The sequence below is a fragment of the Notolabrus celidotus genome, chromosome 6 (genome assembly GCF_009762535.1).
Source record: "Notolabrus celidotus isolate fNotCel1 chromosome 6, fNotCel1.pri, whole genome shotgun sequence".
Lineage (NCBI taxonomy): Eukaryota > Metazoa > Chordata > Actinopteri > Labriformes > Labridae > Notolabrus > Notolabrus celidotus.
The window spans coordinates 34,512,785-34,528,442 of record NC_048277.1 but is presented as its reverse complement, the minus strand read 5'-3'; the positions used below and the strand labels follow the sequence as shown (position 1 = coordinate 34,528,442).

Here is a 15,658-nt window from a genome sequence, read left to right as displayed (position 1 = left end):
GAGTTCACTTTGACTCGTGCCCACTTCTTTAACTTTCTTTGAGTGATATCAAATATAAAAGGTGTTTTTAACCTGCATTCAACAAACAGATCTAACAGTAAAGGACCTGCAGAGCTGAAGAATGAACTCCTGTTCAAAGCAAACATTAAAGTAAAAACAGTAACTAAAGTCATCATAAAAAAGGAGAAGTTATGAAAAGAATAAAACCTAAGAAAATTAAAGTGTTCTTACTTTTTAACCAAATTTCAAAACACTGAAAGTCTGATATTTTCAAACAGGACTTCTTGCAGATATGAACCAAAGCCAGATGTCATCCATTGGTTCCTGAAGCCAAACAAAGGCACTCACCACTTTGGAAAAGCTGACTCCAACTACCTTCAGATGAGTCAAGAGGAGGACTCGAAGCCACGCCCCTCTTTACGTATAACTCTTAACTTTAAGATGTTTAAATCTGGTGGGTTATAAAAGAAAGCATCACCCATAGAGGTCACTAATAAACAAATACAGATACAGCTACAGAGGCCAAAGGTGTAAAAAAGGACAACTAAAGGCTGATTTATACTTCTGCGTCTCCCCTACGCAGCAGGGGCTGACGTGGACATGAGCACCACATACTTGTGCATCGGTGTGTCCGTGTCGCGCAGCAATTCTCCGCCGAAACGAGAGGGTTAGGTCTTCTTGAAGACCGGGCAAATACTCACTGAGAGGAGAAATCGGATCAGCCCATCCAAGCTGAGGCATCTGCTTTTTCTCAATACCAACCTGAAGACGTTAATAATGTTTGCTTGACATTGGTTCTGGTTCTGTTTGCTTGAGTTTGGTTCTGGTTCGGTTTACCTGAGTTGGTTCTGGTTCTGTTTGCTTAAGTTTGGTTCTGGTTCGGTTCTGGTTCTGTTCTGGTAAGGTTCTGGTTCGGTTCTGTTCTGGTCCGATTCTGGTTCACGTCTGGTTCGGTTCTGGTACGGTTCTGGTTCGGTTCTGATTCGGTTCTGATTCGGTTCTGGTTCGGTTCTGGTTCGGTTCGGTTCTGCTTCAGTTCTGGTTCGGGTCTGGTTCGGTTCTGGTTCGGTTCTGGTATGGTTCTGGTACGGTTCTGGTTCGGTTCTGATTCGGTTCTGGTTCGGTTCGGTTCCGGTTCGGTTCTGGTTCAGTTCTGGTTCGGTTCTGGTTCGGGTCTGGTTCGGTTCTGGTTCAACTCTGGTTCGGTTCTGGTATGGTTCTGTTCGGTTCTGATTCAGTTCTGGTTCGCTTCTGGTTCGGTTCTGGTTCGGGTCTGGTTCGGTTCTGGGTCGGTTCTGGTTCAGTTCTATTAGGGTTCTGGTTTGGTTCTGGTTTGGTTCTGGTTGAGTTTGATTCTGGTTGAGTTTGATTCTGGTTTGGTTCTGGTTGAGTTTGATTCTGGTTCTGTTTGCATGAGTTTGGTTCTAGTTCTGTATGCTTAAGTTTAGATCTGGTTCTAAACCTAACCCTAACCCTAACCCTAATCCCAACCCTAACCCTAATCCTAATCCTAACCCTAACCCTAATCCTAATCCTAACCCTAACCCTAATCCTAACCCTAACCCTAATCCTAACCCTAACCCTAATCCTAACCCTAACCCTAACCCTAACCCTAATCCTAACCCTAACCCTAATCCTAACCCTAACCCTAATCCTAACCCTAACCCTAATCCTAATCCTAACCCTAACCCTAATCCTAACCCTAACCCTAATCCTAACCCTAACCCTAACCCTAACCCTAACCCTAATCCAAACCCTAATCCTAACCCTAACCCTGACCCTAACCCTAACCCTAATCCTTACCCTAACCCTAATCCTAACCCTAACTCTGATCCTAACCCTAATCCTAACCCTAATCACAATCCTAACCCTAACCCTAATCCTAACCCTAACCCTAACCCTAATCCTAATCCTAATCCTAACCCTAATCACAATCCTAACCCTAACCCTAATCCTAACCCTAACCCTAACCCTAACCCTAACCCTAATCCTAACCCTAACCCTAATCCTAACCCTAATCCTAACCCTAATCACAATCCTAACCCTAACCCTAATCCTAACCCTAATCCTAACCCTAACCCTAATCCTAACCCTAATCACAATCCTAACCCTAACCCTAATCCTAACCCTAACCCTAACCCTAATCCTAATCCTAATTCTAACCCTAACCCTAATTCTAACCCTAACCCTAATCCTAACCCTAACCCTAATCCTAATCCTAACCCTAACCCTAATCCTAATCCTAACCCTAACCCTAATCCTAAACCTAATCCTAACCCTAACCCTAACCCTAACCCTAATCAAAACCCTAACCCTAATCCTAACCCTAATCCTAACCCTAACCCTAATCACAATCCTAACCCTAACCCTAACCCTAACCCTAATCCTAACCCTAACCCTAACCCTAACCCTAATCCTAACCCTAATCCTAACCCTAATCCTAACCCTAACCCTAACCCTAACCACAACCCTAACCCTAACCCAAACCCTTATCCCAACCCTAACCCTAATCCTAACCCTAACCCTAACCCTAACCCTAATCCTAACCCTAACCCTAATCCTAGCCCTAATCAAAACCCTAACCCTAACCCTAACCCTAACCCTAATCATAACCCTAACCCTAATCACAATCCTAACCCTAACCCTAACCCTAACCCTAACCACAACCCTAACCCTAACCCTAATCCTAATCCCAACCCTAACCCTAATCATAACCCTAACCCTAATCACAATCCTAACCCTAACCCTAACCCTAACCCTAATCCCAACCCTAACCCTAATCCTAACCCTAACCCTAACCCTAACCCTAACCCTAATCCTAACCCTAACCCTAATCATAACCCTAACCCTAATCCTAACCCTAACCCTAATCCTAACCCTAACCCTAATCCTAACCCTAACCCTAATCATAACCCTACTGATAAACAGATAACACTTCAATTTGAATCAAGTAAATACAACTTGTATACTTTAAAACAGAGGGTCATTTCATTCCTTGTGGGCTCAACATGACAGCATTTATACTTTTCAAGTAATTGATCTTAAACGCTTTCAGAAAATTAACAGGAGCAAGACTCATATATCCCTTCGAGCCACCAAATGTTATCATAACAATGTTGTATATGCTGTTTTGTAATGACACAGCACAATTTTATAATTTATTATAAATGTATTCAAATTATTTCACGGACCCCCACGCTACGGTTCGCAGACCTCCAGGGGTCCCAGGACCCCACTTTGAGAACAACTGAGCTAGAGTACGGTAATTGAGCCAAGTGTACCATAAAACATAAACAATATACCCCCGTTTTCTGTGAATGCATGATTATGAAGTGAAGGAGAAAAGATGTGATAAAAGTTGTGCAGTGTCGCTGTCTTTTCCAGCACAGCGTGCACTCAACTTTCAATGAATGGGGATGTGTTTTGTTAATCGGGTCAGGTCAAACGCAGCCATGTTGGAATCATTTTCCAGGACTATATGTGATTTTCCAGGACATTTTACTTCTTCTCCCATTTTCCAGGTTTTTTCCAGTACTGGAAAACTGGTCAACTGATTTCCAGGTTTTCCAGGACGCGTGGGAACCCTGTTAATTGCTTTTTGGATGTTTTGGTGTGATATTTTCTATTCATCTATTTATTTATTTATAGTACATTTGTTAGGGACAGATACAGTATACAAAGACAAACTGAGAACAGCTATCCCATGCAAGTATCATAGTGTTTGTAGCTAATGCTAATTTGCAACACATGTCCCTTGAAGAGCTTTTGAGAGAATATATTGTAGGTCAACTTGGCGAAGGTCAGATTATAGCTAGCTGAAAGGGGGCATATCGCCACCTACTGTAGCGGAGGTGGAAATACAGGATCAAAGACAGAAGTCCATTTAAATCACCTGATGGAGCTAAAACCGTAGCTTGATTTAACTGTGCAACTAAACGTACCAACTGAGCCACCCTGACTCTATCTTCTCCACTAACTTGTTGAGTCTTGTATTCCTGGTCGTCTATTGCTTGTGCACAACCAATCGGCAATCATCGCCTCATCATCATCTAACGAAGAGAGGCACCATATCTGTCTGGGAGCAGGTGTAGTCATTGGTTAGCATTAAACCACTTGCAGCAAAGATGTCCTTTTACATGCTGTGTTTATGCAACATAAATGCTATACTTTCTTAGTTCTCCAGGAAAAAGTTTCTTAAAGGTGACATATCATGCAAAATGGACTTTTTAATGGTTCTCTACCTGAAATATGTGTCCCTATCTACAACCCCCCGAGAATGAAAAAAATCCATTCTGCCCCTGTTCTGATTTCTCCACCTTTCTGTAAATGTGTGTGAAACGAGCCGTTTCAGACTTCCGTGTTTTTGTTACGTCACAACAATATCCGGTCTGTCACGGAGTCAGAGCTCGGAGCTTGTTCAGCCCATAGACTGTATAAAATAATACTGAATCCCCTCTGTTTTTCATTACTTGCACAAATGTGTGCTAACAAGGAGCTTAGGAGGGAGGCATGCTAGTTGTAGGCTGTCTTAATAAACACAAAGGTCGGTTTTACTCCCCACGTCTGCAGATTTGAAGATCTAGTGGATGATTTTTATTTACCATGGATAAGTGCTAGCGCTAGTTAGCATAGCTACATAGCTACATGTTGTAGCTGTAGCTGTAGCTGTGTACCAAGACACACGTCTACATACTGACAAATAAAACAACAAGAAACACAGAATCTGTGACCAATCCTTCAGAAAAGGTCCTGCTGCCTTTCTGGCAGAGGTCGGTTTTACTCCCCACGTCTGCAGATTTGAAGATCTAGTGGATGATTTTTATTTATCATGGATAAGTGCTAGCGCTAGTTAGCATAGCCACATAGCTACATGTTCGTAGCTGTGTACCAAGACACACGTCGACATACTGATAAATAAAACAACAAGAAACACTAAATCTGTGACCAATCCTTCAGAAAGGTCCTGCTACAGGCGCCTCTCCGTCAGGATCAGATTCTGGATCAGATTCAGAGGGTTGAAGTAACGTGATCTCTGAGCAGCCGTGTATATTCAGCCAACATGTAAACATTAGATCAACGTGCTGGAGAGCCGAGGCACATCCACTTCCTGAGGGGGCGTGGTCAGAGAGAAAACAGAGTGTTCTGAGGAGGACTGAAGAAGAGGGCTTTTCAGGCAGACCAAAATCTGATTTCAAAGTGTTTTTTTGAGCATAAACTTTAAAGTCATGTTTTGGGGACCTCTTAGACCAATATATATTGATGAAAAAAGCGTGATATGTCACCTTTAAAATAAGACGTCACATCTTGTTTTAATGACTGTGGACTTTTCAGGTGAGTGTGTCTGAGTGTGATGAGATACAAAGATAAGAGATCAGACACACACACTCTGTAAGATTTGAGTTTCTGCAGATTTTTTGGATTCAATTAAAAAAGTGAGAAATGTCACATTTGGATAAAAACGATGACACAGACTGTTAAGTGGCGTTTTGTGGCATCAGTTAAAATGTGCGATCACAGCTAATGCGACAACAATGTGAGAACACTCTGAAGAGCTGACTGAATAATAAATCAGTTTCATAAAAGTCAGACAGAACAAACTTTGATCTTGTTCTCTTACCTGCCTGCTGATGATGATGATGATGATGCTGATGACGATGCTGATGTGTTCAGGGTGTGTATGCTGTTCCTGCTGCTCACTCTGAGGACTGGCATGGATCCTGAGACATGAAATGAGTCGACCTGAAAGAGAAAAACAGAAAGAGAAAGACAAAGCGATATATGATGACACATTTTGTTTAGAAGTGAAAAAAAGAACTGATGCATTTTCTCCCACACACTCTCTAATGACTGTCTGGACATTTGAGACGTGTTCAGTCAGACTTCAGCGTCACACTCTCACAAACAAAGCGTCCTCCAGTGAAAATGCTCTTTTGCAAAAACACCACATCTGTGCTGTGAGGAGACAAGCTCATTATCCACCATCTCGAATCGCTGCTCAGTCAAGAGCACTCTCGTCACAGAGTTAACCCTTCACCGCCGAGTGGATGTACGGCTACGCTCGGTGACAGCGGCTCAGCTTTCAGGAGGCTCCTTGAGTTAGTCTTGCAGCATGCGGGGAGTGCATTGCAGAATCCCCCATAAGAGTGAAATGAAGCTTTTGAGACAGGAGAGGAGGAGGTTTGAATTCTGGGACCGAAGATTTGGGGAAGAGAACTCTGATATGTGCAATATGAGCGAACGCTGCTACTGTTTGTGGTAACTAGCAGTGTTTCTGGTTACTGTACTAATTCAGTAAGGAAATAACAGACATTTAAATTGAGGTTACACAGACGTCATCACAGATGCATCCTGGGAGAAAGAATATCTTGTGCATCAACACACACAATGGATGACGATCATTCAGCTTACTGTCATGGAAATACCAACATTGTTTTTCATGAGGTGAGATTAAATCTTGTCAATGCACAGATGTAATTTCAATGCATTGCAAAAATCATCAGTATGCCTTCAGTTATCAGGTCCCTCTCCTTTGGAATCATGTACCAGTCAGGGTCCGGGAGGCAGACACCCTCTCTACTTTTAAGAGTAGGCTTCAAACTTTCCTTTTTGATAAAGCTTAAAGTATCATATAAGAAAAATTGTATTATGTTAATTATCGTTATCGAATTATCGCCCAGCCCTAATTACAACATAACTGCTCTTCATTTCTCAATATAACACACCTACTACAAATACTTGATTCTGATTGGTCTACACTCCATAGCAGCAGTCTGTTATTTCTCAATAGCAAACCGTTGCTATGTTAAAATAAAAACCTTGCCAGAAACGACCTGATCCCACAGCTCAGATCAAACCTTCTATAGAAAGTAATGCAGGGTCTTTCACCCCGGCTTGTTGACACTGTGGAAAAACGTATGCTTCCATGAGGCGCTGGGGGTCTAGCGGTCTAAGCGCCCCATGTATCCAGGCTATAGTCCTCGTCGCAGAGGTCGCCGGCTCGACTCCCGGCCGGTAGACCATTTGCTGCGTGTCTTCCCCCGCTCTCTACTACCCATGTTTCCTGTTTCTCTTTAGCTGTCCTGTCAATAAAGGAGAAAAAGCCCAAAAATATAACTTAAAAAAAATAAATAAAAAAAATGTATGTTTCCATGAGGATTCCAAATCAGTCGGATAAACATCATTGAGGATGTTTTAAATCTTAAGACATTAGATTCCTGTTTAATGGCTGATCAGTCACCAGCAAAGAACAGAAAAGGAGAGAGCACAGAAACAGCAAGGGGGCACTGAAGGACACGAGGAGCCGAACGAAAGAGACATCGAACGAGGGACGTGACCACATCCACAGACTCTAGGGGGGGTCCCCGTAATGATATCAGTGTGCAGAGAGAAGAACGATACATCTGATGTTTGTTTACTGAAGGAAAGTGGTGAAAACTGCAGAGGAGGGAAGATAGTTGTAAAGCACAGAAACTGTTGCTGATGACAGAGAAATCCACAAATCTGAAGATGGAGCATGAAGTAAACACGGAACAGGACACAAGAGTGAAGCATTACTATGGATTCAGCTCAAACCGTGGGTGTAACAGCCTATAGAGACACAAACATTCATTCTAAACCCAAGAAAATTCTGCCCAAATCTATACAGTATATGGTGTAAAATTAATGTTTTATTAAGTTCATCTCCTTTGGAATCATCTACCAGTCAGAGTCCAGGAGGCAGACACCCTCTCTACTTTTAAGAGTAGGCTTCAAACTTTCCTTTTTGATAAAGCTTATAATTAGAGCTGGATCAGGCTTGGACAAGCTCTTAGTTATTCTGCCAGGGTAACTGACACGCTGTGATCTTATCTCTCTGCCTGTCACTTACTTTAACTCTCCCTGTCCCATTAAAGTTACTAACCATAGACCTTTCTGGAGTCCCTGAGCTCCCTTGTCCCGTAGCTTCCTCTGAGTCACTTCTACGGACATGCCAGACTCCAGCTGCTATCCACCACTATCATCTCTCTCTCTCTCTCTCACTTCATCTCATTCTATCCCTCTCTCCATCTTGGTCTCAGCAGATGTGTGTCTAACGTGAGTCTGGTTCTGCTCGAGGTTTCTGCCTATTTTATATCTACTCCACACTTCAATATCTACAATACGTATTTTGAAAGCACCTAATTTTCTAAACTTCTGAAAGTAAAATGTAACTCAGACTAGCCGACCAATCTGAAGAACACCACCAAACACAGGATCACAGAGTCTGTGGGTTATTAATGTCAGACTTGCTTGCTGCGTGTGGCTAAGGTTGGCAGAGCTAGCACCACAAGCCTTTGGTCGTACTTGCAGATTAAGAATCAGAATCAGAATCTGAATTCTGCTTGGAGAATTTTTGCATTGTATATCTACATGTATATTTACAGAGAGTATTTATCTAACAGGTATGACACTGTTATGGTTTAGTGTTCATCAGAGTGACAGCCTGGGGGAAGAAACTGTTCTTATGGCGGGTTGTTTTGGCGCACATCTGTAGCGCCTGCCGGAGGGGAGGAGTTTGAAGAATTTCAGAATCCACCATAGGATTAAGGCAGGGGTGTCCAAAGTACGGCCCGGGGGCCAATTGCGGCCCAAGGTCCATTTATTTATGGCCCCAAGCTTCCATCTTAAATTGTGTTATTTATAGCAAAGAAATTAATCAGTTTCTTTCTACAAACAAAATTAAAGTAAATCCAGAAAAGTCTCAAAAAGCTTCATATGGACTACTTGTCTAAAGCAAAAGCTCTGGGAATTCTTCAAGACGGCAATAAAGAAGAAACACAAGAACTCTTAAAGTTGACAAGTTTTCAAATTAATGTTTTTATCATGATGAGAAAATGTTCTTGATGAACACTAAAACTTCAGAAGACACAAAAGAGGACAAAACACAAGATCAAAATTATGAAATTGTGCAGAAAAGGGAAAATTTGGTGCATCAAAAATGTTCAGAACTCAGGAAAATAATTATTTTGTTCTTAAAATGTTGTCTGCTTGTCAGAAAGGTCTTAAAAACCCACATAAAAAAGAAGTGTGATGGAATCTAGATCATGATCCTGCCATAGGAAAATAATGAGACAATACTTTTTCCCACATTGCCGACCAGATAACGTTTGCTCATGTGTACATGGCTTGTGGAGAACTGAGGACTACCTAGTTACTGATTTATTGAGACAAAATTTAAAATGATTGTTATTAAATAAATATTTCATATATAACTTTTGGGATTCCTAAGTCTCAGTAGGAGCCACTGGCCCTGAGGTATTCTGACAACATCAAATGTGGCCCTCTTTGAAAAAAGTTTGGACACCCCTGGATTAAGGTCTACAAGCGTGTGCCGGTTGAGTGGTTATATACCACTTTAACCTGACACAGCCTAAAAACAACTTTATCTCCATTTACTAGATCAAAATACTGACAGATTGTGCCGTGCTACGAGGAGTCATCTGTCATCTGTGCTTGTTTACATCTGGGTCGTAAAATAATGGTACCACATTAACTAGAGCTATGGACAAATATTTAAAAAGTTAAAGATATCTTATTTGAAGTTAAAAATAAGGAAAGCAGCAGTACTTAAAGGTGACATATCACACTTTTTTCATCAATATATATTGGTCTAAGAGGTCCCCAAAACATGTCTTTAAAGTTTATGCTCAAAAAAACACTTTGAAATCAGATTTTGGCATGTCTGAAAAGTCCTTTTCTTCAGTCCTCCTCAGAACACTCTGTTTTCTCTCTGACCACGCCCCCTCAGGAAGTGGATGTGCCCTCGGCTCTCCAGCACGTTGATCTAATGTTTACATGTTGGCTGAATATACACGGCTGCTCAGAGATCACGTTACTTCAACACTCTGAATCTGATCCAGAATCTGATCCTGACGGAGAGGCGCCTGTAGCAGGACCTTTCTGAAGGATTGGTCACAGATTTAGTGTTTCTTGTTGTTTTATTTATCAGTATGTCGACGTGTGTCTTGGTACACAGCTACGACATGTAGCTATGTAGCTATGCTAACTAGCGCTAGCACTTATCCATGATAAATAAAAATCATCCACTAGATCTTCTAATCTGCAGACGTGGGGAGTAAAACCGACCTCTGCCAGAAAGGCAGCGGGACCTTTTCTGAAGGATTGGTCACAGATTCTGTGTTTCTTGTTGTTTTATTTGTCAGTATGTAGACGTGTGTCTTGGTACACAGCTACAGCTACGACATGTAGCTATGTAGCTATGCTAACTAGCGCTAGCACTTATCCATGATAAATAAAAATCATCCATTAGATCTTCTAATCTGCAGACGTGGGGCGTAAAAGGGACCTTTGTGTTTATTAAGACAGCCTACAACTAGCATGCCTCCCTCCTAAGCTCCTTGTTAGCACACATGTGTGCAGGTAATGAAAAACGGAGGGGGGATTCAGTATTATTTTATACAGTCTATGGGCTGAACAAGCTCCGAGCTCTGACTCTGTGACAGACCGGATATTGTTGTTACGTAACAAAAACACGGAAGTCTGAAACGGCTCGTTTCACACACATTTACAGAAAGGTGGAGAAATCAGAACAGGGGCAGAATGGATTTTTTTCATTCTCGGGGGGTTTGTAGACAGGGACACATATTTCAGGTAGAGAACCATTAAAAAGTCCATTTTGCATGATATGTCACCTTTAAAACATCAAGGTGAGTCTTTTTTTACATTTTAACATTCACACATTTGTCTTCAACATGGATGATTAAATGTGACGGAAAAAATCAGAGAAACTCTGAAGGTGTGAATTTGAGTCATAAACTATTAAAGATCCAAAACTTAAAGTGGAAACAAGTTTCTCAGGAGGTGTCAGCACCAGGTAACCTCTGGAGAAAGTCAAGTGTAGCATCTGTTTTGAGCTGGAGTTTGATTTCTACTTGAGTTTGATGTGTCGAACATGTCACTCTGTGCGTTCACTCTCTGTTCAAGATGCTGAATTTCCGGAGTGAGAGAGAGAGAGTCTGTGGTCTTCATTAAAAAAAATAAAGCATTAAGCTGCGAGCAGATGGCTGGGTAGACTTTGCTTGCTTGTTTAAAAGTAGGCAGTCCACCCACCTTCCATATTTTTCACACTTTAACCTGACAAAGGGAAGCTGGAGAGGGGACGGATCACTGGAGGCCAAAAAAATAAGAAAACTCGCTCTTCTGTGTTTTTTAGTGGATAGATACTTGTGAGATTTTGTTCTGTTTTAGTCACTTTTTAAAGAAAGGATGACCTCAGAGTGTTGGTTTGACTTGTTTCATGTGATTAGTTATCGGCGAAGAACGTCATCTCGGAGGTACATAAAAGATCCGCCAGATGGAGGGTAAAAGTGTTGATAATGACTCAGAATGACTACTTTAACTCCAGCAAAGAGATTTTGTTTTTGAGGCTCATTTAAAACAAATTTAATCAGCTCATTTGCAAACCTGTGTTCTTCGGGGAAAAAAATAAAATATAAACAGTTTATTTTCTTATGCTTAAGTCGCATAACTGCTGCCTGAGATTTGTTTGGAGGTGGAACAGAAGGGCAACGTTTCACTAAAAGAAATCGGAGCTTCTCAATAAGCGGCTGGAAGTCAAGTTGGATGCTAATTGTGCAAAAACAAAAGCAGATTTTTCGCCTCTCCTAGATCAATAAGACCCTGGATTATGTTTTTTGAAGTCAAAATTCCCCGTAAAATCACCAACCATGTATCAGGACACACAGAGGTCCTTTTGAGAATATTAATCCAGTCTAAAATGCCATCTCATTAATATTGGGTGGTATTTTTTTTTGTTTCAAGAATGTCTCTGCGGCTTTTTCTGGTTCTGCTCAGGCAGAAACCTTGAGGAGAACCAGACTCATGTTAGACAAACATCTACCTTGACCGAGTTGGAGTTGGAAAAGAGATAGAGGTGATGAAGAGAGAGAGAGATGATGGCAGTAAGATAGTAGATGTCACCACTGGGTTCTGGCACATCCTTAAAAACTTCCTTTTACAGGCAGAAATCTCAAGCAGGACCAGATTCATGTTAGACACACATCTGCTGAGACCACGATTGGGTTGGAAAGAGGGATGGAGGAGAACAAGAGAGAGAGAAATAATGGTGATGAGACGGATAGTAGTAGATGTTGCCACTGGAGTCTGGCACGTCTGTAAAAACGTCCTTTAACAGGCAGAAACCTCGAACAGGACCAGACTCATGTTAGACAGACAGCTGTGGAGACCGAGTTGGGGTCAGAAAAAGGGATAGAGGAGAATAAGAGGGAGAGAGATGATGGCAGTAAGACGGATAGTCGTAGATGTTGCCACTGGAGTCTTGACGTCCATAAAAACTTCCTTTAACAGGCAGAAACCTCGAACAGAACCAGACTCATGTTAGAAGCACATCTACCTTGACAGAGTTGGGGTTGGGTAGAGGGATAGAGGAGAATAAGAGAGAGAGAGAGATGATGGTGATGAGACGGATAGTCGTAGATGTTGCCACTGGAGTCTGGCATGTCTGTAAAAACGTCCTTTAACAGGCAGAAACCTCAAGCAGGACCAGACTCATGTTAGACAGACAGCTGTGGAGACCGAGTTGGGGTCAGAAAAAGGGATAGAGGAGAATAAGAGAGAGAGAGATGATGGCAGTAAGACGGATAGTCGTAGATGTTGCCACTGGAGTCTTGACGTCCATGAAAACTTCCTTTAACAGGCAGAAACTCGAGCAGAACCAGACTCATGTTAGACAGACTACTGCTGAAACAGAGTTAGGGTTGGAAAGAGGGATAGAGGAGAATAAGAAAGAGAGAGATGATGGCAGTAAGACGGATAGCAGTAGATGTTGCCACTGGAGTCTGGCAAGTCCTTAAAAACTTCCTTTAACAGGCAGAAACCTTGAGCAGAACCAGACTCATGTTAGACAGAGCTGCAGAGACCGAGTTGGGGTCGGAAAGAGGGATGGAGGAGAATAAGAGAGAGAGATGATGGTGATGAGACGGATAGTCGTAGATCTTGCCACTGAAGTCTGGCACATCCGTAAAAACTTCCTTCTAACAGGCAGAAACCTTGAGCAGGACCAGACTCATGTTAGACATCAGAGGAACCTACGAGACAATGGAGCTCTGGGACTCCAGAAGGTCTATGGTGATTGCGTTCTCACTGCAAACTGAGAACTATCTCATCTCTCTTGCAGCTCCTCCAAAGTTCCAGGTATGAAAGCACTCAAAATAAAATCCAAATCTGTCACAGCATGGCAGATACTCTGTTCTCTGTTCCCTATAGGAGAGTCAGAACCAGTTCACATCTGCTCCATCAGATCTTTAAATCCCTGGTGAGAGTAAACACAATGTTCAGGATGTAGAAACATCAGAAAAGTACAGGGACGGATCTACAAGCACCACAACTCTTTGTAAGTCCAGACTCTTTTACGGTGCAGCCACGGGAGGATTTGTGTCTTTAGATTTTTAGAGAGTAATAAAGCTTCTGTTTTTTATCACAACCATCAAAAGTTTCTCGCTCTCTGGAGGAAGCACTGACAGCAGATTTTCACGCGAGGCCTTCACGCTCAAGATGACATACTCTAAAAAATCCTGTTCCCCTGTACGCTCTGAAATCTTTATTTTCTACGATGCTTTTTTTTTTACGTTAAACAAAACGACGGTGATTTGTAAGTCCACCTGCCTCGGCACAAGCTGTTAAATTTGTTTACTGGCTCCACCGCCTCACCCTGACATTGTTTTTCCCTGTTTATTGATCCTCCAGAGTGAGCTATTTCACCGAGACGCCGCCGCGCTGAAACTTTAATATGATGCCTTGCATTTAAAAGAGGGTGGTTAAGGTTTTTTTTTTTTTAAACATGCAGAGCAGGTAAGAAAAATAAAACATCAGTGCTGAATCCAACACCATGTCAGGGACTCTTCCTCTTCTCACAGAGCAGGAATGAGGTGAAACCAGGTAAAGCTGTGCCCCTGTATTGATCCATCCTATTAAATCTATACCTACAGAGGAGAAGCAGGTGAGGACAAGCAGACACAATCAATGCAAAGGGCTTTTCCTCTCAGGGATGAGGAGGAAGGGGATCAATTAAAAGGAGATGATACAATGGGGCATGTTGTGGACCAGATAAAAATATCCTCTGGAGTTGTCCTTTACGGAGGAGAGAGTGACGGTAAATCCACCCTGCTATAAATACAATTTCTAATTCTAAGAGCTCCATTAATTTTCATCCAACACCTCCGCCTGTATAACTTCTGATGGGGGTCACAAGGAGAGCTAACATTAATAACATCTGTCATATTACATCTGGACATGGCGTCCCATCTGACAGTGTCCTCTTGGATATAACATATGATGCCATTAGGTGCCATTACAGGTCAAACTCCACACAAACACACCCATGCTGACGGAGGAGCAACAGTAAATCACTCTAATCCAGCCGGGAGATGAAGGCAGGTTATTCCCACATCGCTGAGAGGGGACAGGGGGGGATTTGTGACACAAGCTGAGCTGCAGTTTACCAGCTTGACTCATGATGAAAGCTGTGATAGAGCTCAGCTGTCATAAAGCCCAGATCACCTGCCTCTCACACCTCCAGGTACATTAAAAAAACATGGACCACACACCTCAAGAATCTGGATGCACAAAAAAAATAAAGGAGTGTTTAATCTGAATAGCAGAGCAAAGATTATCCATTATCTCTCCCCCTGCTCTCGCTGCAGATTGGGATCATCATCGCTCATGCTCTTACCCTCCTGGTCCCTGAAGCAGAGATTTGACTCATCTCCCTCTCATCCTCTTCCAGCCCTGAGTCCCACTGAGCCCGCCTGTCAATACGGAGCCGCTAAATGCTGCTCAGGCTGTCAGAGAGAAGCTGCAGCACGCCTTTTCACACTTTACACACAGCCTGCATGAGCACAAACTCTCCCTCCACTGAGAGGAGGAATGTGGAGCCAATTAGAGGAAGAGGAGGAGGAGGAGAGAAAAATTGACCCAAAGTCTGCAGAAGTTGTCCGCTCCTTTTCTAAGAGGTGAAACAATGAGGTTTAACTCAGAGGAAGATTCAGAGGGAGCTTACCTGCACGCAGAGCAGATGCACAAACAGATCTGTGGCTTCCTGCAGCCGCTCCACTCACCTAAATCACTTCCATGACTCACGCAGAGGGAAGATAACCGGCTCTCAGGGAAAGTGGAGTAAACACACACTGCAAAGGAAGGCAGGGCGCTCGCTCTCGCTGCAGCGCTGCTATCATCCTCCTCCTCTCTCCTCCTCTGTCTCTTCCTCTGCTTTGATCCCCCCCTCTCTCTCTCTCTCCCTCGCCCTCGCTCTCTCTCTCAATATCCAGTGGTGCCCCCCTCTCTCTCTCTCTCCAGCTCTGCCACCCCCTCACTCTCCACCACAAGGTGTCACAAACAGAGTGTGTCTGCACCCACTGTCTCTTATTGGCTCACACCCCCCCCCCCCTTCTCTCTCTCTTTCACACACTCACTCTCCCTCTCCATCCCTCTCTCTCCATCTCTCTCTCTCTCTGTGGATTGTCTGTTTAAAGAAGCAACACATCACACCACAGCAGCACAATTCAGAAACCCTTCACACCAACATTTATTTGTCCAGATACAATGAACCGTGTTGCACCGTCTGAGTGGAACTTAAAAAGAAGCTTTATATGAGATTAAAGTT

At 42.8% G+C, this 15,658-nt stretch overlaps 1 protein-coding gene across 1 annotated transcript in view; it reads right to left on the bottom strand.

The window, feature by feature from the left end:
* Positions 1 to 5,628: 5,628 nt before the first annotated feature.
* The window catches only part of borcs5 (BLOC-1 related complex subunit 5), a 76,846-nt gene continuing 66,816 nt past the window's right edge, over positions 5,629 to 15,658 (bottom strand). Inside the window, exon 6 of the transcript XR_004631669.1 lies at positions 5,629 to 5,739. The gene's annotated coding sequence lies outside the window, so the exon portion shown is untranslated. The remainder of the gene's footprint in view (positions 5,740 to 15,658) is intronic.